We start from the raw sequence: 24,312 nt of genomic DNA on the forward strand, positions 1-24,312 counted from the left end.
CAAGAAACAGTTCATAAGAACTCAGAAAAACAAACAGCAATGGATAACAAAATAACTGAAATTAAAAATACTCTAGATGCTATAACCAGCAGAATGACTGAGGCAGAAGAACGAATAAGTGAGTTGGAAGATAGAATGGGGGAAATAACTGCCACAGAGCAGGAAAAAGAAAAAAGAATAAAAAGATTAGAAGACAGTCTCAGAGACCTCAGTGATAACCTTAAACGTACCAACATTCGAATTATAGGCATCCCAGAAGAAGAAGAAAACAAGAAAGGGTCTGAGAAAATATTTGAAGAGGTTATAGTGGAAAACTTCCCCAACATGGGAAAGGAAATAATTCACCAAGTCCAAGAAGCACAGAGAGTCCCATACAGAATAAACCCAAGGAGAAATACACCAAGACACATATTAATCAAACTAACGACAATTAAACACAAAGAAAAAATATTAAAAGCAGCAAGAGAAAAGCAACAAACAACATATAAGGGAAAACCCATCAGGATAACAGCTGACCTTTCTACAGAAACTCTGCAGGCCAGAAGGGAATGGCAGGATATCCTGAAAGTCCTGAAAGAGAGAAACCTACAGCCAAGAATACTCTACCCAGCAAGAATCTCATTCAGATTTGAGGGAGAAATCAAAAGCTTTCCAGACAAGCAAAATTTGTGAAGAGAATTCAGCACCACCAAACCAGCCTTACAACAAGTGCTAAAGGAACTTCTCTAAGTAGGAAACACAAGAAAAGGAAAACACCTACAAATACAAACCCAAAACAATTCAGAAAATGGTAATTGGAACACACATGTCAATAATCACTTTAAATGTAAATGGATTCAATGCTCCAACCAAAAGACACAGACTGGCTGAATGGATACAAAAACAAGACCCTTCTATATGCTGCCTACAAGAAACCCACTTCAGACCAAGGGACACATATAGACTGAAAGGAAAGGGATGGAAAAAGATATTCCATGCAAAGGGAAGTCAAAAGAAAGCTGGAGTAGCAATACTCATATCAGACAAATTAGACTTGAAAGTAAAGACTATCAAAAGAGACAAGGAAGGACACTACGTAATGATCAAGGGATCCATTCAAGAAGAACATATCACAATGGTAAATATCTATGCCCCCAATATAGGAGCACCTCAATACATAAGGCAAATGCTAACAGCTATAAAAGGGGACATCGACAGTAACACAATAATAGTGGGAGACTTGAACACCCCACTTACATCAATGGACAGATCATCCAAACAGAAAATAAACAAAGACACACAAGCTTTAAATGACACATTAGACCATCTCGACTTCATTGATATTTATAGGACATTCCGTCCAAAAACGACAGACTACGCTTTCTTCTCAAGTGCACATGGAACATTTTCCAGGATAGATCACATCTTGGGTCACAAATCAAACCTCAGCAAATTCAAGAAAATTGAAATCATATCAAGCATCTTCTCAGACCACAATGCCATGAGACTAGATATCAATTACAGGAAAAAAACGGCAAAAAATACAAACACATGGAGGCTAAACAGTTCACTCTTAAACAACCAAGGAATCACTAAAGAAATCAAAGAGGAGATCAAAAAATATCTAGAAACAAATGACAACGAAAACACAACAACCCAAAACCTATGGGATGCAGCAAAAGCAGTTCTAAGAGGGAAGTTTATAGCAATACAGTCCTACCTTAAGAAACAAGAAAATGATCAAATAAACAACCTAACCTTACACCTAAAACAACTAGAGAAAGAAGAACAAAGAAACCCCAAAGTGAGCAGAAGGAAAGAAATCATAAAGATCAGAGCAGAAATAAATGAAAAAGAAAGGAAAGAAACCATAAGAAAAATAAATAAAACTAAAAGCTGGTTCTTTGAGAAGATTAACAAAATTGATAAACCATTAGCCAGACTCATCAAGAAAAAAAGGGAGAAGATGCAAATCAACAGAATTAGAAATGAAAAAGGAGAAGTAGCAACGGACACCTCAGAAATACAAAACATCATGAGAGACTACTACAAGCAACTATATGCCAACCAATTGGATAACCTGGAAGAAATGGATACATTCTTAGAAAAATACAATCTTCCAAGACTGAATCAGGAAGAAATAGAAACCATGAACAGACCAATCACAAGTACAGAAATTGAGGCAGTGATTAAAAATCTCCCAACACACAAAAGCCCAGGACCAGATGGGTTCACGGGCGAATTCTATCAAACATTTCGAGAAGAGTTAACACCTATCCTTCTCAAACTCTTCCAAAATATTGCAGAAGGCGGAGCACTCCCAAACTCATTCTACGAGGCCACCATCACCCTGATACCAAAACCAGGCAAAGATGTCACAAAAAAAGAAAACTACAGACCAATATCACTGATGAATATAGATGCAAAAATCCTCAACAAAATACTAGCTAACAGACTCCAACAGCACATTAAAAAAATCATACACCATGATCAAGTGGGGTTTATCCCTGGGATGCAAGGATTCTTCAATATACGCAAATCAATCAACGTGATACACCATATCAACAAATTGAAGGATAAAAACCATATGATCATTTCAATAGATGCAGAAAAATCTTTTGACAAAGTTCAACATCCATTTATGGTAAAAGCTCTCCAGAAAATGGGCATAGAAGGAAATGACCTCAACATAATAAAAGCCATATATGAAAAACCACAAGCCAACATCATTCTCAATGGGGAAAAACTGGAAGAATTCCCTCTAAGAACAGGAACAAGACAAAGGTGTCCACTCTCACCACTATTATTCAACATAGTTTTGGAAGTTTTAGCCACAGCAATCAGAGAAGAAAAAGAAATAAAAGGAATCCAAACTGGAAAAGAAGAAGTCAAATTGTCACTCTTTGCAGATGACATGATATTATATATAGAAAACCCTAAAGACTCTACCAGAAAACTGCTAGCACTAATTGATGAGTTTAGTAAAGTAGCAGGATACAAAATTAATGCACAGAAATCTCTTGCATTCCTATACACTAACGGAAGAGCAGAAAGAGAAATTAAGGAAACTCTCCCATTCACCATTGCAACAAAAAGAATAAAATACCTAGGAAGAAACCTGCCTAAGGAGGCAAAAGATCTGTATGCATAAAACTTTAAGATATTGATGAAAGAAATCGAAGACGACACAAACAGATGGAGGGACATACCATGTTCCTGGATTGGAAGAATCAACATCGTGAAAATGACTGTACTACCCAAAGCAATTTACAGATTCAATGCAATCCTGATCAAATTACCAATGGCATTTTTCACAGAACTAGAGCAAGAAATCTTACGATTTGTATGGAAACGCAAAAGACCCCGAATAGCCAAAGCAATCTTGAGAAGGAAAAATGGAGTTGGTGGAATCAGGCTTCCTGACTTCAAACTATACTACAAAGCCATAGTGATCAAGACAGTATGGTACTGGCACAAAAATAGAAAGGAAGATCAATGGAATAGAATAGAGAACTCAGAAGTAAGCCCAAACACATATGGGCACCTTATCTTTGACAAAGGAGGCACGAGTATACAATGGAAAAAAGACAGCCTCTTCAATAAGTGGTGCTGGGAACATTGGACAGCAACATGTGAAAGAATGAAATTAGAACACTTCCTAACCCCATACACAAAAATAAACTCCAAATGGATTAAAGACCTACATGGAAGGCCAGACACTATAAAACTCCTAGAGGAAAACACTGGCAGAACACTCTATGACATACATCAAAGCAACATCCTTTTTGACCCACCTCCTAGAATCAGGGAAATAAAATCAAGAATAAACGAATGGGACCTCATGAAACTTAAAAGCTTTTGCACAGCAAAAGAAACCATAAACAAGACTAAAAGGCAACCCTCAGAATGGGAAAAAATAATTGCCTATGAAACAACGGACAAAGGATTAACCTCCAAAATATACAAGCAGCTCATGAAGCTTAACACCAAAAAAGCAAATAACCCAATCCACAAATGGGCAGATGACCTAAATAGACATTTCTCCAAAGAAGACATACAGATGGCCAACAAACACATGAAAAGATGCTCAACATCATTCATCATCAGAGAAATGCAAGTCAAAGCCACAATGAGGTAACACCTCACACCAATCAGAATGGCCATCATCACAAAGTCTGGAAACCACAAATGTTGGAGAGGGTGTGGAGAAAAGGGAACTCTCCTGCACTGTTGGTGGGACTGTAAGTTGGTACAGCCACTATGGAAAACAATTTGGAGGTTCCTTAAAAAACTACAAATAGAACTACCGTATGATCCAGTAATCCCACTCCTGGGCATATATCCAAAGAAAACCATAATCCCAAAAGAAACATGTCCCATAATGTTTATTGCAGCACTATTTCCAATAGCCAGGACATGGAAGCAACCTAAATGCCCATCAGCAGATGAACGGATAAAGAAGATGTGGCATATATATACAATGGAATATTACTCAGCTATAAAAAGGGATGAGATGGAGCTATATGTAATGAGGTGGATAGAACTACAATCTGTCATACATAGTGAAGTAAGTCAGAAAGAGAAGGACAAATATTGTATGCTAACTCACATATACGGCATCTAAAAATGGTACTGATGAACTCAGTGACAAGAATAAGGATGCAGATACAGAGAATGGACTGGAGAACTCGAGGTACGGGAGGGGGCGGGGGGTGAAGGGGAAGCTGAGATGAAGCGAGAGAGTAGCACAGACATATATATACTACCAACTGTAAAATAGTCAGTGGGAAGTTGTTGTATAACAAAGGGAGTCCAACTCGAGTATGGAAGATGCCTTAGAGTACTGGGGCAGGGAGGGTGGCGGGGACTCGAGGCGGGGGAGTCAAGGAAGGGAGGGAATACGGGGATATGTGTATAAAAACAGATGATTGAACCTGGTGTACCCCCCAAAAATAAAAAATAAAAAATAAAAAAGTCTACAAATAATAAATGCTGGAGACGGTGTAGAGAAAAAGGAACCCTCTTGTACTGTTGGTGGGAATGTAAATTGGTACAGCCAGTATGGAGAGCAGTATGGAGGTTCCTTAAAAAATTAAAAATAGAGCTACCATGTGATCCTGCAATCCTACTCCTGGGCAAATATGTAGAGAAAACTATAATTTGAAAAGATACATGCACCCCAGTGTTCACTGCAGCACTACTTACAATAGCCAAGACATGGAAGCTACCTAAATGTCCACCAACAGATGAATAGATAAAGGAGATGTAGTATGAGTGTGTATATATACATATACACACACCATAAAAAAGAAATAATGCCGTTTGCAGCAACATGGATGGATCTAGAGATTATCCCGTAGTGAAGCCAGAGAAAGACAAATATCCTATGTTATCACTTATATGTGGAATCTAAAATTAAAAAAAAAAGATACAAATGAATATGTATATAACAGTTACTCTGCTGTACACCTAAAACTAACATAACATTGTAAATCAACTATACTTAAATTTTAAAATATTTTTTAAAAGAAAATAAATAAAAACAAATGATACAAATGAAATTACATACAAAACAGAAATAGACCCACAGGCATAGAAAAACTTATGGTTACCAATGGGGAAAGGCAGGGGGGTGGTCAGGATAAACTAGGAGTTTGGAATTCACATATACACATTACTGTATATAAAATAGATAACCAACAAGCACTACTGTATAGCACAGAGAACTGTAGTCAATATTTTGTAACAACCTATAAGGGAAAAGAATCTGAAAGAGTTGAGATATATATGTATGTATAACTAAACACTTTGCTGTACAACTGAAACTAACACAACATTGTAAATCAACTGTACATCAATTTAAAAAAATTATTAGGTCAGTTTACAACATGAACCACCCATTGTCCATTCTATAACCCTACGCAACTTTGTTGCCCCAATAATCTATACAGCTGATTCCCACCCAACAGGAATGAGGGCCCTAGGAGATGAAATGAAGTAATAAATGACTAAAACTTTAGGAATATAACCAAAATTTTCCGTAAGACCTGTGCTGTAATGTCTGTCAAGGTATAGACAGAGACCTTGGTCTAAAGTCTGTTTCCCAGCTGCAGTCACGATAAAAGTCTGTTTAGGCAGACGCACAACAAGTCAGACTAGAGAGCTCCATTAAGTTCCATCCAGCTCACCTAGCTTGGTAACCATCAACCTTCAAATGTCCTAGTCCTCCCACTCCAAAGTAATGGGATTGGTTTTGTCTTGAGCCCTTCATGCATAGCACAGGTGAGTAGTAGCAAGGGCATTCATGAGATGGAGGATCACCAGGGGTAGATGTACTGAGTGACAGTGCTACTAGCAAAAGCTCTTAATGGTCTCTTATCAGTGTGGATGTGTCACTTTTCTAAAAGGACGAAGACGTGGTTGACAATATGTTCTCATACTTTGGTAACCAAATACTTATATAGGAATGCATTCTCCAGGGATTTGGACATGTGTTAGCTAAGTTTAGAGATCAGGGTGGTACAGAGCCCCCTTACTGGTGAACCAAAGATCTATTGATGAGTAGACTTTTATAAAAGATGCTTCCTAGCTATAGTACAAGAATAATCGATCCTCCCTTTGGCAGGCAGTCTTTCTCAGAGTGTATTGGGAGGGAGTGCTGGGTCATGCACTTCTAGTGAATTGTCTTCTGTATGTTGCCTCTCAGTACTAGTGCATTTGTGATAGGGCCCAGAGATACTGGTCTTAGGTATGAGGCACATGTTAAACCTTTTCATCAAGTAAAATGAAGGTTAGGCTAAGCAGTTATCAGAAATGTCCAAGAGGGCCGCTTCATCCTAGATGGTGTCAATCAGTCCCTCCTGAAACTAGTTTTAAAAGGTGACCTTTTTCCTAGTCTAAGTCATGTCCAAAGAGTCAGAAATGGTAGTTTATTAGCAAATTGCTTCCTTCCCTTTTTCTTTCCCTTCCTCATTAATTTCTTCCTCTATACCAGGCACTGTACTGGTGTTGGGATACAGTGATGAACAAGCAAACAAGACCTTTGCCTTCGTGGAGCCTACATTCTGTTGCAGGGATAAATACAATAAATGTGTAAACAATAAATAAAACAATCACTGGTACTGATAAGTGCTGATACATTACCAGGTAATGGGGTCGAGAGTAATGAAATGGGGCCTTGGTCAAGGGAGAAGAGTCTGTTGGAGGAACCAAAACAAAGGCCAAGGAAGAGCAGTACAACATGAGGTCAGGGAAGTGGTAGGCAGATTCTGGAGCTATATTGGGCCATGGTAGAGGAGTTTAGATTTTGTTCAAAATGGAGTTAGGTAACCATTGGAGCATTTTAAATAGGAGAGCAATTCACTCTGATTTGTATTGCTGTAGTTGTGCTATTTGGAAAGTGACTGGAGTATGGAGAGGCAAGAGTGGAAGCAGAGAGACCAGTTAGAAGGCCACGATGGTAGTGCAGGTGAGAGAGCTGGATAATTTGGGCCAAGATTATAGCAAGATTCCAATGAGAAGTGGTCAAAATTGAGAGATTTTGGAGATAGGGTTGATAGGTCTTGGTGAATTTATATCTGTGTATGGCCTACACATGTGTCAGATGGCCATTGCTCTTTTTTGGACTTACAAATACCTACCAAGGTATCTGTAAAAAGATCTATTGCCCGCATAAGGTACTCTGGTTGTGTATGTAACAGGCTATACTGGGTTGTCTGTCTATACAGTAAGTAATTAATAACAAACCCTTGCTAGACCTCATCTGCAGGAACACAGAGGTCCCTTAGTCCCACATGTAGAATGTCAACTGAATGAAGAACTTTGGGAGTGTCTCAGGGTTCTCATCATATCCCTCAGGATACTTGAGGCTGAATGACAGGTCGGTGAGGCAGGCTTGGTGGCTGCCCTGACCCTAGACTTGGACCTATCAGTTCAGTCTAACATACCACATGTATGACCAGCAAATATAAAGCAAGTCATGAACAACCTCACTTGTTCTGTTATAGCAGATAACTCTCTGTTTATTCTCAGCTCTCCTGCTCTTCTATTTCTAACTCTATGCTCAACCTCTGTACCTGCTTCTAGCCTTTTGGTTTGGATGCCCGTCATGTCTCCCCTTTGACCCTTGTCCTCAGCTCTGCTTTCCTGTCTGATCTCAGTATCCTCTTTCCCAGCTCCCCGCTCTCCCAAACACACTTATTATGATATTGAATGAAAATTTTCCTGCTGAAATTATGGCCACAGAGCCCCTCTAGAGGTGATGACTCAGACTTGTGCCCCAAGTGTTGTTTTGTTTAGTTAGGTACTACTCTTGAGCCCACAGGATCATAACCTCTTGCCTGAAATTGCCTTACAGAAAGACAAGTGCTTCCTGCACTCTTCCAATGGGCATGCTCAGAGATTCACTGGATTGGTGCAAAAGTGAACCAGTGATCTTATTTGTGATACGAGTTCAGCTTAGATATGTCAAGGTTGATTAGATAGAGGGAATCAGTTGGCTCAATAAATAAGATCCCCAAGCTGTATCCAGGGCAGAAACAAAGAAATGGGGAAGCAGTGGGTTCTGTGGAGGGACACATGAAAACTGTGAAGGTTGTCAACTCAAAATCATCTGCATTTCCTTCTTGCCTGTAGATATTTCCATTGGGCTTTTGTCCTGATCCCCTACCCCAGTTGAATTTTGGGGTGCTCCACAGCATCTGACAATTCATACATTAAGAAGATAACACTGAATTCCTATCTTACACTGTGCCCTGGCTCCACACTGGGGATATAAGGATGAGTAAATGGCAGCTTTCTGACTCATCTCTGCTTCAGCTTCCCTGATCCGGTGCCATCTGAATCCCATCATTTCCCTTCCTGAGAAACTGTAGCAGTGCTATACATGCTTAATAAATAACCTTGTGAATAAATGGAAATTATTTCTGTTTCTTTTGTTCAGAGACTCTTTGCACTAAATCTTTGTATTTATGTTTCCTCCAAATCAAATCTCATATTTCACACTTGCATTAGTTTTCTTCTTGCCCTGATGTTTGCAGCTCCTCCATGTTTAGAGTCTTCTGCATTTTTTATTTCCCTCCTGTTGATTTAATCTCATAGGCCACTTGTTCTAAAAGAAAAATTAAGCTTTGTGCTTGGCTTTATGACATGTCTTGTATATAATTCTGTTTCTGGATATAGTGCCATTTGTGAATATGCTTTTAATTCTCAATTTTATTAGACAAGCTCATTGTCTTAATTATGCTTATAAAGTTTGGTAATATGCTTATCATCTGAAGTTCGGATAAGTACAATAGCATTAACATTATTCATTGGTTTTTAAGGGTCTAAACTTTATTGTCTTATCTGTTATGATTTTATTTTATATGGCTATTTGATGTGTCAGTTTCATCATTCACTAATAAATTAAATTTTCAAGGTTTCTGAAACACAAAATTGGGGTTAAAAAAAACCTTTTGTGGAATTGTGGAAGGGACTCAGGTATTGACTACCCCAGCTCCTTTGGCTTTAATATGGACATGGTATAGGACAGAGGGGCTTTGATGTTAGAGAAAATTGTGCTCAAATTAGTTTTTTCACTTTCTGTTGGGTTGGCCAAAAGGTTCGTTAGGTTTTTTCTGTAAAATGGTTCTAGTAGCACTTAGTTGTGTTTAACTTCATTTGAAACAATTTTGTTAGATTGTTGTCATATCAGCTTGCATTTTAAAAAAGATATCAAAATTGGTGAATTTTCATTTAGCCATTTTAATATTGAAGATGGAAGAAAACATTTTTGGCATATTATGCTTCATTATTTCAAGAAAGGTAAAAACTCAACTGAAATGCAAAAAAAAAGATTTGTGCGGTGTATAGAGAAGGTGTTGTGACTGATTTAACTTGTCAAAAGTGGTTTGCGAAGTTTCATGCTGGAGATTTCTTGCTGGACGATGCTCCACAGTCAGGTAGACCAGTTGAAGTTGATAGTGATCAAATCAAGACATTAATTGGGAACAGTCAACATTATACCACGTGGGAGATAGCCGACATACTCAAAATATCCAAATCAAGGGCTGAAAATCATTTGCACCAGCTTGGTTATGTTATTCGCTTTGATATTTGGGTTCCACATAAGTTAAACAAAAAAACCTTCTTGACCGTATTTCCACATGTGATTCTCTGCTTAAACGTAATGAAAATGTTCCATTTTTAAAACAAATTGTGACGGGCGATGAAGAGTAGATACTGTGGAACGGAAGAGATCATGGGGCAAGCAGAATGAACCACCACCAACCACACCAAAGGCTGATTTTCATCCAGAGAAGGTGATGTTGTGTATATGGTGGGATTGGAAGGGAGTCCTCTATTATGAGCTCCTTTTGGAAAACCACACAATTAGTTTCAACAAATATTGCTCCCTGTTAGACCAACTGAAAGCAGCACTCAACGAAAAGCATCCAGAATGGGTCAACAGAAAACGCATAATCTTCCATCAGGATAATGCAAGACCCCATGTTTCTTTGATGACCAGGCAAAAACTGTTACAGCTTGGCTGGGAAGTTCTGATTCATCCACTGTATTCACCAGACATTGCACCTTCAGATTTCCATTTATTTCAGTCTTTACAAAATTCTTTTAATGGAAAAAATTTCAATTCCCTGGAAGACTGTAAAAGGCACCTGGAACAGTTTTTTGTTCAAAAAAATAAAAAGTTTTGGGAAGTTGGAGTATAAAGTTGCCTGGAAAATGTCAGAAGGTCATGGAACAAAAGAGTGACTACTTTGTTCAATGACGTTCTCAGTGAAGATAGAAATGTGTCTTATTTTTACTTAAAAACCAAAGGCATTTGGCCAACCCAATAAGTATGTAATATGAGCAAGTTGGTTTTTTTTTTTTTAACTTCTCTTAGCCTCAGCTTCCTCATCTTTGAAATGGAGATAACACTGTGCTCAATGCTGGCATAAAAATTAAATTAGATAATGCAGTTAAGTGCTCAGCACAATACCTAGCATATAAGTACTTTTTAAATGATGGTGTAATAATACTAATTTTCCCTTTGCACGCCCAGTACAAGAAGGATCAGTCAACATAGCAGCATGCCTCTTCCCCTCCCCCAGTCCTTCACGCACACCTCTCCCTGCATCTAAGGAATACAAGCCCAGGATAAGAGGAAGCATGTCAAATTCTCCTGGCTTTCTCATTATCTGCTGATGATGGTAGCATGAATTCCTGCAGAGGATGGTCTTATGCCTGATGTATGACCATTTTCTTGACTCTGCCAGTGGAGGCTTAGAGAGGGTGTTCTTACTCTGAACTCACCAGTAAATTTTTGGTAAATGATACGCCTTCAGATGTTGTGGTTATTAAAATATACTTTTAAGTGTTCTAAAGGTGTGGGGCAGGATCATGGGAGAAAGTGGCTAAAACAGGGTAGAAGACAAGATTAACATATTTAACATTGTGGAGAAAAGGTCAAGAACCTAAGAGGCCAGGATATCAGATGGATTATCTATTTGAATGTTGAAATCAATAAGAATTACACTAGAAATAGTATTGGAGTCACAGTGAGCCAAAAGCTAAAATTGAGGAGTGAAAGGAGCCTTAAATCCTGCAGTAAGGAAGAGTGATGAGTGGTAGGGTCTAATGGTATGTGACTCAGAGCAGGGAATTTGGGGAGAGGGCAGTGGGAGAATGGTGTGGAAGTAGCAATGAGGAACAAGAAGGGCACCTACCAGGCCTCATGTTTGAAGGGTGTAGAAGAGTAAAAGAGTCGTCATCTAAGAGGGCTACAGGGAAATCAGAATCCTCAGGGGAAAGTACAGTTTCAGTTTAAATAAGAAGGTAAAGGAAGTTGAAGAAAGCTTCAGAGAAGAGATCCAGGATCTGGGAATTTTGCTGCTATCTACCCATGAGTCCCACAAGGGCTCAGTGAAAGGGTTAGGGTTTCTGGAGATAGGATAGAGGCTTGGAGTCCATCATCATCATCATCTCTCCCTTGCGTACATCCTCAGTTCCTTTGCCTCTCTCTCACTTCAGCAGCCTTGCCTGGCTAAACCACAGCACTGATTAAATGCAATTCTTTGCCTATTCCATGCCTGTAAAATCATGCTGCTGAGCTTGCATTAAATTAATGACCATAACCTCAGGTGGGCCCGTAATGCTGCCTGGCAATCATACTAGATTTCCCCAGTCATTTTCCGTTTCATTTCCTCCTAGATGATTATTGCATGTCTTCAATCTCTTTACACGTTCACCATCTCCTCCCCAATCTTCACTTTCAACTGATGACCTTGCTTCCTAGTTCAGAAAAGAAATAGAAGAAAAAGAGCTTTCACCAGCTTTCACCACCATTCCTACCTACTACTTGCAGTAGTATCCATATACTCTGCTTTCTTTCCTGTTACTGTTAAAGCACTAACCTAAGTGCTTTGTAATTCTTTCTCTTATATTAGTTTTACCCTTTCTGAATCATTGTCTTAAACATGAAAATATGTTTGTATTTCCCCCATCTTAAAAATAATCCTCCTTGACTCCCTTTTCCCTCTAACTACTGCCTTGTTCCAGTTAAGCTTCACAGCAGAACTTCTTGGAAGAATTGTCTATATTCTGTTGCTAGTTTTTGTCTTTGCATTCTTTTTGGTACTCAAGCCAGTCACATTTCTGCTCCCAAAATTCCATCAAAACATTTCTCTATAGTTATCTGACTTAACATTCAGGAGCAGAGTTAACTGCTATCTCCTCCTTGAAATACCTTCTTCACTTTAAAATCCTTGTCAAGCAATATGGTACTGGCACAAAAACAGAACTGTAGATCAATGGAACAGGATAGAAAGCCCAGAGATAAACCTACATACATATGGTCACCTTATCTTCGACAAAGGAGGCAAGAATATACAATGGAGAAAAGACAGCCTCTTCAATAAGCGGTGCTGGGAAAACTGGACAGCTACTTGTAAAAGAATCTAGAACATTTCCTAACACCATACACAAAAATAAACTCAAAATGGATCAAAGACCTAAATGTAAGGCCTGACACTATAAAACTCTTAGAGGAAAACATAGGCAGAACACTCTGTGACATAAATGACAGCAAGATCTTTCTTGACCCACCTCCTACAGTAAAGGAAATAAAAACAAAAATAAACAAATGGGACCTAATGAAACTTAAAAGTTTTTGTACAGCAAAGGAAACCATAAATATGATGAAAAGATAACCCTCGGAGTGGGAGAAGATATCTGCCAATGAAGCAACTGACAAAAGATTAATCTCCACAATATATAAAGCAGCTAACGCAGCTCAATATCAAAAAAACAAACAGCCCAATCCAAAAATGGGCAGAAGACCTAAATAGACATTTCTCCAAAGAAGACATACAGATGGCCAACAAACACATGAAAAGATGCTCAACATCACTCATCATCAGAGAAATGCAAGTCAAAACTACAATGAGGTATCACCTCACACCAGTCAGAATGGCCATCATCACAAAATCTGGAAACAACAAATGTTGGAGAGGGTGTGGAGAAAAGGGAACTCTCCTGCACTGTTGGTGGGAATGTAAGTTGGTACAACCACTATGGAAAACAATTTGGAGGTTCCTTCAAAAACTACAAATAGAACTACCGTATGATCCAGTAATCCCACTCCTGGGCATATACCCAAAGAAAACCATAATCCCAAAAGAAACATGTCCCATAATGTTTATTGCAGCACTATTTACAATAGCTAGGACATGGAAGCAACCTAAATGCCCATCAACAAATGAATGGATAAAGAAGATGTGGCATATATATACAATGGAATATTACTCAGCTATAAAAAGAGATGAGATGGAGCTATATGTAATGAGGTGGATAGACCTACAGTCTGTCCTACAGAGTGAAGTAAGTCACAAAGAGAAAGACAAATATTGTATGCTAACTCACATATACGGCATCTAAAAATGGTACTGATGAACTCAGTGACAAGAACAAGGATGCAGGTGCAGAGAATGGACTGGAGAACTCGAGGTTTGGGAGGGGGCGGGAGGTGAAGGGGAAGCTGAGACGAAGCGAGAGAGTAGCACAAACATATATATACTTCCAACTGTAAAGTAGATGGCCAGTGGGAAGTTGTTGCATAACAAAGGGAGTTCAACTCGAGGATGGAAGATGCCTTAGAGGACTGGGACGGGGAGGGTGGGGGGGACTCGAGGGAGGGTGGGGGGGGGAGTCAAAGGAGGGAGGGAATACGGGGATATGTGTGTAAAAACAGATGATTGAACTTGGTGTACCCCCCAAAAAATAATAAATAAATAAAATTAATAAGAAAAAAAAAGATGCTCAACATCACTAATCATTAGAGAAATGCAAATCAAAACTACAATGAGGTATCACCTCACACCAGTCAGATTGGCCATCATCAGAAAATCTAGGAACAATAAATGCTGGAGAGGCTGTGGAGAAAAGGGAACCCTCCTGCACTGTTGGTGGGAATGTAAATTGGTACAGCCACTATGGAAAACAGCATGGAGGTTCCTTAAAAAACTAAAAATAGAACTACCATATGACCCAGCAATCCCACCACTGGGCACATACCCTGAGAAAACCATAATCCAAAAAGGTATATGTACCACAATGTTCATTGCAGCACTATTTACAATAGCCAGGACATGGAAGCAACCTAAATGTCCATCAACAGATGAATGGATAAAGAAGATGTGGCACATATATACAATGGAATATTACTCAGCCATAAAAAGGACTGAAACTGAGTTATTTGTAGTGAGGTGGATGGACCTAGGGTCTGTCACACAGACTGAAATAAGCCAGAAAGAGAAAAACAAATACTGTATGCTAACACATATATATGGAATTTTTTTTAAATTTGTATTCATCAACTCAGTGGTAGAGGAAGAATAAAGATGCAGAGGTAGAGAACAGACTTGAGGACATGGGGAGGTGGGGAAGGAGAAGCTGGAACAAAGTGAAAGAGTAGTACTGACATTTATATACTACCAAATGTAAAATCGATAGCTAGTGGGAAGCAACTGCCTGACACAGGAAGATCAACCCAATGATTGCTGATGACCTAGAGGGGTGGAATAGGGAGGGTGGGAGGGATGCTCAGGAGGGAGGCTCAAGGGGGAAGGGATCTGGGGATAAATGTATAAATACAGCTGATTCGCTTTGTTGTACAGAGGAAACCAGCACAACAGTGTAAAGCTATTGTACTCCAGTAAAGATTGGAAAAAAAAATACTTGTCAAGAACTACGCAGGATCTAAGATTTTACCCTATTTGTAAGCTAACAAGTTAGCTTGCCAGTTTCTTGAATGGTGGTAGAAGACACAAGACTTCTGGGTCAAAGACAAAAGACAGTTTATTACTTACAGCAAGTAATAGCAGTAACCAGAGTAGGAGTCTCTTTGTACTGGTTGCCTTAGGCCCAGTTAGTCTGAGGCAGTGTGGAGAGGGCCAGACTGCACCTGCACACATGGTGGGTTGAGTTATTAGAAAGGAAACCTGATCTTAGAGAATCTAAATCTTTTATAATGGGCAATAAGCATGCCTTCTCTTTGCTCCAGAGAGAGACAGTACCAAGTTTTTCCAAGGCTGTTTGCTATACAGACGTTCTTTAAAAAGATCATATGGAACTATCCTATCATATAAAATATCGTATCACTGACTATCAAGTCAGGCAGTGCCTTGCTTGCAATGAGTACAGAAACATGAGAGACCCATGGAGAACTGTCTCACAATTCCTCCCTCTCTGACAACTTCTTTTCTTTCTCCTCTGCTGATTCCTCTTCACTTCCCCAGACTCTAGGTCTGAGCTGTCTAGTAAAATAACCACTAGCGCATGTAGCTATTTAAATTAAATTTTCAGTTATTCAGTTGCATTATCCATATTTCAGGTGCTCAATAACCACGTGAATGGCACAGATATATAAATATTTCATCATCTCGGAAAGTTCTGTTGGACAGCGCTGCTTTGTGTGTTTGAGTGCCCCTAGGCTCAGCCTTTGGATGTTTCTTTCTGTATTCTACTCCTTTATTGAAATATAGATTTCTATAGAATCTTGTAGAATAAGATTTATTATAGAATAAATATTTATATATATTTCTCTTTTCTTTCTATATTCCCTCCCTAGTTGATCTCATCCAGTCTGAGGGCTTTAAATATGACTCTCAAATTTGTATAAGCCTAAATCTCTCCCCAGAAGTCCAGATTTAATTCTCTAATAGCATTCTGCACATCTTTACCTGAATGTCTTATAGGCATCTCAAAAGTAGTGGCCAAAACTGAACTACTGACCTTCTCACCACCACTGTTCCTTCTCCCACCAATAAACCTTTTCTTCCTGCAGTCTTCCTGGTCTGAATTGTCAGTTCTCTTCTTCCAGTTCAAGCAAACAACAAACAACAGTTTAAAAAAACAAAATCAACCCTTAGATTCATCCTTGACCTCCCTCTTTTCCACAAAACCCACAAATCTGTCCCATTGGCTCTTGTTTCAGAATATATCCAGAATCTGACATTTCACCCTTCTCCTGCTACCACCTGGTCCAAGCCAACATCATCTTTTATCTGGATTATTATAGGCAAATTTGGCCCCCTTTTTGGTCTCCATGCTTCTACTCTTGTCCCCTGTAGTCCATTCCCATAAGAGTAACTAGAATGATCTTGTTTAAAAAGTAAGTCAGATCATGTAATTTCTCTGCTCAGAATTCTTTAGTAGCTTCATATCTCAACTCAGTAAAAGTCAAAGTCTAGTCACACTGGCATTCTCACTCTTGCTAAAATATTCAAGACATGCTCCCACTTCATAGCCTTTATAATTGGTGTTCTTTCTACCACTTCCCCCACAACCCAGCTCCACACATATGCTTTTTCCCTCATGATACTGACTTATTGAAGAGACCAGGCCAGTTGTCTTACAGAATGAGCCATATCATGAATTCCTCTGTTTACTCATGGTGGTGTGTAACTTATTTCTCTATTGCCTGTATTTCCTGTAATTGGATATTAAATCTAAAAGTTTGATTAAAGCTAAATATTCCTGGCAAGAAAAGTCCATACGTAATATTCAGTCTTCATATTGCATTGAATTGGGAGGTACATATCTGATTATCCCACCATTAGTAATTCTAAGTTTAAGGTGTTAAGATGGTGACTTTCAGATCCCTCCATTATAAATCTATATTTTTACCTTTGTGATTAACAATCTGAAGGGTGAATGTTATTTTTTTAATCATCTGATTTGGAAGAATATTTTTTAGCTATGTAAGTGTTTTTTCAAACAACATTTTTTTAGAGATCCATCCAATATATAAAACAGATAAGAGCAGAGCTATTCTAGTTGCAGTAGGAAATGGCTACTATTGGCAGTGTCGAAGGGAACTCTGACGAGCGCAGTTTGTAATTCACAGAGCCCAGCCAAGCGCTGGAGGAAATGGAGACCCAAAGAGGATTCATGAAGTCTTAAGGCAGCCTAGCATCTCATGAGAAAGGCTCTGTGTACTTCGTGTTAGAGCACAGTGTGGGGAGCTGTCACTTCCTGGGAAAGCCGTGGTTGTGGATGATCACTAGAATGGCACTTGGTTTTTCCCTGGCAGTCCACACACTGTTTTTAGTTGCCTGAGTGCTGTCTTTGACATTCTATCTGTTCTGCAGATGTGAAGATTTGAAGTTACTTCATTTTTAGTGTGTGTTGGGCTGCAGTCTTTTTCTCTGTTTCTCTTTTGGAAATTCTTCATCCGCAAAGAATTCCAGATTCAGACATTATTCATCTCATGTCTGGAACACTAAAATCTCATGAGCTTCCATGTGTCTTACCTCTTTCCACCTTTAGAATATTGAAAATGCTGCCACAGCTGAAGTCAGTTTTATCATTTGTTTGCTGCTTGCTTCCTTTCTGCACCTTGCTTATCATATAGCCTTAATGTGCCTTAGTAAAGAATTGAACAAGTAAATTTGGTATATCCACAGAATGTATACAAGGTGTATGGTATAGATTTTTATATTCATGAAAAGATGTTTCCCTATATTAAGTGGAAAAAGCAGATAATAAACTGTAACTGTCTCACTTTTGTTTAAAAAATTAATAAATATTCACAAAAATCCCCATGTCTATTTATGTGTATGTTTATGCATGTGTTGAAAGTCAAAAAGGGCAAAAATGTTCATATTGAATAGATACTGTCTCTGGGTGTGATCTTTATTTTCCTCTTTGTATTTCTCTTCCTCTCTCTTTTTTTCCTAGCAGTCGTGTCTTATTTCTACAGTCATTGCTTTTATAAAGATTAAAACTATTGTTTAAAAAAATAAGCAATAATAACTTTGGTCTGTCAAATCCAAGCTATGTCAAAGGCAATCCCAGGCTCCTCCCCAGCTCACTGCCATCCATGTCATCTTTTGGGATTTTTCTCTGTTCTTATCGTCCCATTCAAGCAAGTTTTCCCCTGGCCCAGGCTTCTATTTATTTTACTTCCAGTTCCTGGTCATCTCCTAGAATTGCCCACTTGGCTCTGGAGAGCTTCCCTGCTCACTTGTACCCAAATAAACTTGTCAGAAAAGGAAATGAGGATGTAAAAATTATATTCTAAAAGCAACTGTCTCTAGAATGTGGTCTCCATCAAGGCCTAGAAGTGCCCCAGTAAATACCTGTTGAATGAATTGATCTATTCTTTTTTGTCTCATTTATTTTATAAGTTCCTACAATCAGGAGCTTTGCTTGTTTTCTATAATGCCCTAAACATTTTGGGTACTTAATATACATTAATGAATAGTCCTTTTTTTTTTTTTTAAAGATCCATAATTTACCTAATAAAAGTGAATGTAGGATCTGTTGGGAAGATTCCACATGCCACGGAGCAACTAAGCCCATGTGCCACAACTACTGAGCATGTGCTCTAGAGCCTGTGAGCCACAACTATTGAGCCCATATGCCACAACTATTAAAGCCCATGTGCCTAGGGCCCGTGCTCCACAGTAAGAGAAGCCACTACAATGAGGATCCTGTGCACCACAATGAAGAGTAGCCCCCGCTCGCAGCAACTAGAGAAAGCCCATGTGCAGCAACGAAGACCCAACGCAGCCAATAAATAAATTTAATTAATTAATTTTTAAAAAAAGTGAATGTAGGATCTGTTGTCCACTTTGACCAGAATTTGTGCTTGCATAGCGATACAGAAAAGAACAGGATTTAAAGATAACTTACATTCAGATCATACTCATAGATTTATGATCATGGGTAGTCACCTAAGCCTCTGAGCTGCCTTCATTTGTAGCCTCACTGATTCTCTTCTGGACTCTCCGCAGAGCCCTTCTACCTGGTCTGCCTGGCTTTGGTCTCGCTTCCCCAACTCTGTCCTCCACAGTGCTACACAGAGTGATATACCCAGTGTAAATCTGACCTGCTCCCCACCCCACCCCCACTGAAACCTCTCAGGGACTCTCTGATGCTATGTTGCCTCTCCCCCACCCCTTCAGTGGTAGCACCTAGAAGCCTCTCTTCAAACTTGACACTGGAATAATGCCAAAGCCTCCTGGTAGCTCCTAATACCTCCCAGGCTACCTCCTGCCTTGCTCCCTTTGTCTACAAAGCATCTTCCCTTGCTTTCTGCAGCCACTACTTCTGCTCAGCTCCAGACTGGGCTTGGCAGTCCTTCTCTCTGGGGTGCCTTCCTTGATATAAAAGATATTCTCTTTCTCTGCCCACTCACATTGTAAGCTGTTTAAGGCAAAAATATAGGATTTGTAGTCCCTTATCTTGAAGAGTACCTGGGTTATAGCAGCATTCAAATGTTAATTAAACAGTGTTGTATATATGTTCTTCTAAACCATCCAAAGGATTTTTATCTACAGAATGTGATTTCATTTTTATATGATCTCCTCCAAAATAAGAAAAAGGCTTAGAAAAAGAAAATATATGAATTAGAGTAACTTAAAATACTACCAGCACACAGGGACAACTGTTGTTGATGTTTTGGAATATATTATAGAGAATTTTTTTTTAATTATAAGATGGTCAAACTTTAACCTCCTAATTTTCCTTTTAGTGCCAGTACTCAGAGAAATCAGTAGCTTTGCAAATTACATGCATTAACAAGTAATAGCCAATTCATTGTGCTTCTCAAATCAAAGAATACAAAATAGTTTTCTGATAAAATACAGCGTTTTTGTAATTCTAAGTAAGAAAGAATTTTTTTGCTTTTCTTGTGTTCCCTTGACCCCAGAGCCATCTTTCGTCCTATTTTTCTAGAAGAGAAGGTGAATCCCAGTGAGGGAAGTGACTTGACCTTCTTACTGAGCTGGACAGTGCAGAAGCAGAAGCTGGGACAAGGAGCCCCTGACTGCCCACCTGGTGCTTTTCCCCTCAGCCACATTTCCTCTTTCTCCACTGGAGTAAAGATAAAAGTAAGTTTTTAAGTGCTTCCTAATTCCTGTATGCTCAAATTAGGCCTGCTGCTGAGATGTTCTTTTTTTTACTTTTAGTCTCATTAAGACATTAGCCCTAAACCGAGAGCATTAATTGTTCTTTCATGTTCATGTATATAGTTTCTTTGAGCATCAGAAAAATACTGCCTTCTAGGAGATTTATTAATTTATTTTCTCTACTGTTTTTGAAGTGAACACAACAAATAAAATACTGCAGGTCTCCTTTTTTATCCTGAAGTAGTTCTATAGGGTATGTTTTTGTAGTCCTCTAAATTGTTCTCTTGGGATCAGTTTCCATACTGAGTCATCCACCACAGAGTGCCTGTGTTTTCCAGGCAAACTGTTTTATTATTTCTAAATGACTCATTCCTTCTGAATCATCACACCTTATGTACTCTGTTAAAGAAAAAGTTTTAGTCACTTTTCTACAATTTTTCCTCCTCTAGTCTTCAAAATGTCCCATTTAAATGACATGGACATTCAGCCAATTTTCCCTTGCATCTGCAATTTATGTGGATCATTTTCTTCTTGAACTCTTTAATCAGTTGAGATAAGCAGTGGAAGTTCTTTACCTCATACTCTCTGCTCCAGATGTTTCCTGAAATAGGACACATAAATAGCAACATAAAAATATGTGTAACATCATTCCCTGTTTTCCATCATTATATTTATGTTGTTTAAGCTTTGATCATCTTCCCAAACTTCTACATGAAATTAGGGAGAAACACCTATAAAACAAAAGTATAGCTTTAATGTTTGTTGGTACAGAAACTCTTTGGAATTCAGCAAAATGGAAGAATGTAGCACTTTCCTCCCTTGACTTCCAGGTCATATTTGGCTGGTTCTCTTCCTGCCCTTTGAAAATTCATTCTCCATCTCCTTCCTTTCATCCTTGTCCTCACCCTGTATATAGCAGCCTTCCTCAGAGGTTTTTTTTTTTTGGGGGGGGGGGGGCTTGTATGGTTGTTGTTTTTTTTTAATTCTTACCAGAGTATAGTTAATTTACAATATTGTGTTAGTTTCAGGTGTACAGCAAAGTGAATCAGTTATACAATATACATATATCTACTTCTTTTTTAAGATTCTTTTCTCATACAGGCCATTACAGACCTGTTGTTTTTTTTTAAATACTGGGTTTTTTTTGGTGGGGGGGGGGGTGTTAAGCTTTTTATTGGATTATAATTGCTTTACACTGCTGTGCCAGATTTGCTGTACACCAAAGTGAATGAGCTGTATTTATACATATATCCCCATATCCCCTCCCTCCCATGACTCCCTCCCACACTCCATATCCCAGCCCTCTAAGTCATCACCCATCATCGAGTTGATCTCCCTATGTTATGCAGCAACTTCCCACTAGCTATTTTACATTTGGTGGCGTATATATGTCAATGCTACTCTCTCACTTTGTCGCAGCTTCCCCTTCGCCCCCCTGCCCCACCCCATGTCCTCACGTCCATTCTCTACATCTGCATCTTTATTCTTGCCCTGCCACTGGGTTCATCAGTACCATTTTTTTAGGTTCCATGTATATGAGTTAGCATACAGTATTTGTTTTTCTCTTTCTGGCTTACTTCAGTCTGTATGACAGACTCTAGGTCCATCCACCTCACTACAAATAACTCAGTTTCAGTCCTTTTTATGGCTGAGTAATATTCCATTGTATATATGTGCCACATCTTCTTTATCCATTCATCTGTTGATGGACATTTAGGTTGCTTCCATGTCCTGGCTATTGTAAATAGTGCTGCAATGAACATTGTGGTACATATACCTTTTTGGATTATGGTTTTCTCAGGGTATATACCCAGTGGTGGGATTGCTGGGTCATATGGTAGTTCTATTTTTAGTTTTTTAAGGAACCTCCATGCTGTTTTCCATAGTGGCTGTACCAATTTACATTCCCACCAACAGTGCAGGAGGGTTCCCTTTTCTCCACAGCCTCTCCAGCGTTTATTATTCCTAGATTTTCTGATGATGGCCAATCTGACTGGTGTGAGGTGATACCTCATTGTAGTTTTGATTTGCATTTCTCTAATGATTAGTGATGCTGAGCATCTTTTCATGTGTTTGTTGGCCAGCTGTATGTCTTTGGAGAAATATCTATTTAGGTCTTTTGCCCAATTTTTGATTGGGTTGTTTGTGGATTGGGTTATTTGCTTTTTGGGTATTAAGCTGCATGAGCTGCTTGTATATTTTGGAGATATGTCCTTTGTCCATTGCTTTGTTGGCAAATATTTTCTCCCATTTTGAGGATTGTCTTCTTGTCTTGTTTATGGTTTCTTTCGCTGTGCAAAAGCTTTTAAGTTTCATTAGGTCCCATTTGTTTATTCTTGATTTTATTTCCACTATTCCAGGAGGTGGGTCAAAAAGGATCTTGCTTTGATGTATGTCATAGAGTGTTCTGCCTGTGTTTTCCTTGAGGAATTTTATAGTGTCTGGCCTTCCATTTAGGTCTTTAATCCATTTTGAGTTTATTTTTGTGTATGGTATTAGGAAGAGTTCTAATTTCATTTTTTTACATGTAGCTGTCCAGTTTTCCCAGCACCACTTATTGAAGAGGCTGTCTTTTTTCCATTGTATATTCTTGCCTGCTTTTTCAAAGATAAGATACCCGTATGTGCCTGGGTTTATCTCTGGACTCTCTATTCTGTTCCATTGATCTATATTTCTATTTTTGTTCCAGTACCATACTGTCTTGATCACTGTAGCCATGTAATATAGTTTGAAGTCAGGAAGCCTGATTGCACCAACTCCGTCTTTCCTTCTCAAGATTGCTTTGGCTATTCAGGGTCTTTTGCATTTCCATACAAATCACATTACAGAGTGTTGAGTAGAGTTCCCTGTGCTCTACAGCAGGTTCTTATTATTTATCTATTTTATATATAGTAGTGTGTATATGTCAGTCCCAGTCTCCCGATTTTTCCCTCCCCCCACCATCCCCTGGTGACCATAAGTTTGTTGTGTACATCCGTGACTCTACTTCTGTTTTGTAAATAAGTTCACTAGTACCCTTTTTTTTAAAGATTCTACATATAAGTGATATCTTAGGATATTTGTCTTTCTGTGTCTGACTTACTTCACTCAGTATGACAATCTCTAGGTCCATTTGCTGCTGCAAGTGGCATTATTTTGTTCTTTTTTATGGCTTGGTAATATTCCATTGTATATATGTACCACATCTTCTTTATCCATTCTTCTGTCGATAGACATTTAGGTTGCTTCCATATCCTGGCTATTGTAAGTAGTGCTGCAGTGAACATTGCATGTATCTCTTTGAATTATGGTTTTATCCAGGTATATGCCCAGGAGTGGGATTGCTGGGTCATATGATAGATCAATTTTCAGTTTTTTAAGGAAGGTCCTTACTGTTTACCATAGTAGCTGTACCAATTTACATCCCCACCAACAGTGTAGGAGGGTTCCGTTTTCTCCACAGCCTCTCCAGCATTTATTGTTTGTAGATTTTTTGATGGTGGCCATTCTGACCAGTGGGAGGTGATACCTCATTTTAGTTTTGATTTGCATTTCTCTAATGATTAGTGATGTTGAGCATCTTTTCATGTGCTTTTTTGGCCATCTGTATGTCTTCTTTGGAGAAATGTCTATTTAGATCTTCTCCCCATTTTCTGATTGGGTTATTTGTTTTTTTGATATTGAGCTACATGAGCTATTTGTATATTTTGGAGATTAATCCCTTGTTGGTTACTTCGTTTGCAAATATTTTCTCCCATTCTGAGGGTTGTCTTTTTGTTTTGTTTATGGTTTCCTTTGCTATGCAAAAGCTTTTAAGTTTAATTAGATCCCATTTGTTTATTTTTGTTTTTCTTCAGAGTTTTGTCCTTGGCTCTTTTCTCACCCTGTGCAGATTCAGTCTTGTCCACTCTTATGGCTTTAAAACCTTTATCTGGTGCTTACTCCCAAGTCTTTATTTTCA

At 38.7% G+C, this 24,312-nt stretch overlaps 1 protein-coding gene across 4 annotated transcripts in view; it reads left to right on the forward strand.

The window, feature by feature from the left end:
- PPP2R3A (protein phosphatase 2 regulatory subunit B''alpha) overlaps nucleotides 1-24,312 on the forward strand; it is a 183,615-nt gene that overhangs the window by 23,400 nt on the left and 135,903 nt on the right. For 2 of the 4 annotated variants that reach the window (XM_057738035.1, XM_057738039.1), the window contains exon 2: nucleotides 20,200-20,354. The exons of 1 other annotated variant lie outside the window; for it this stretch is intronic. The gene's annotated coding sequence lies outside the window, so the exon portion shown is untranslated. Of the gene's footprint in view, nucleotides 1-20,173; nucleotides 20,355-24,312 lie in introns of all 4 variants that reach the window. One more of the 4 variants, XM_057738036.1, reaches the window with a different exon arrangement.

This window comes from Hippopotamus amphibius, chromosome 6 (genome assembly GCF_030028045.1).
Source record: "Hippopotamus amphibius kiboko isolate mHipAmp2 chromosome 6, mHipAmp2.hap2, whole genome shotgun sequence".
NCBI lineage: Eukaryota > Metazoa > Chordata > Mammalia > Artiodactyla > Hippopotamidae > Hippopotamus > Hippopotamus amphibius.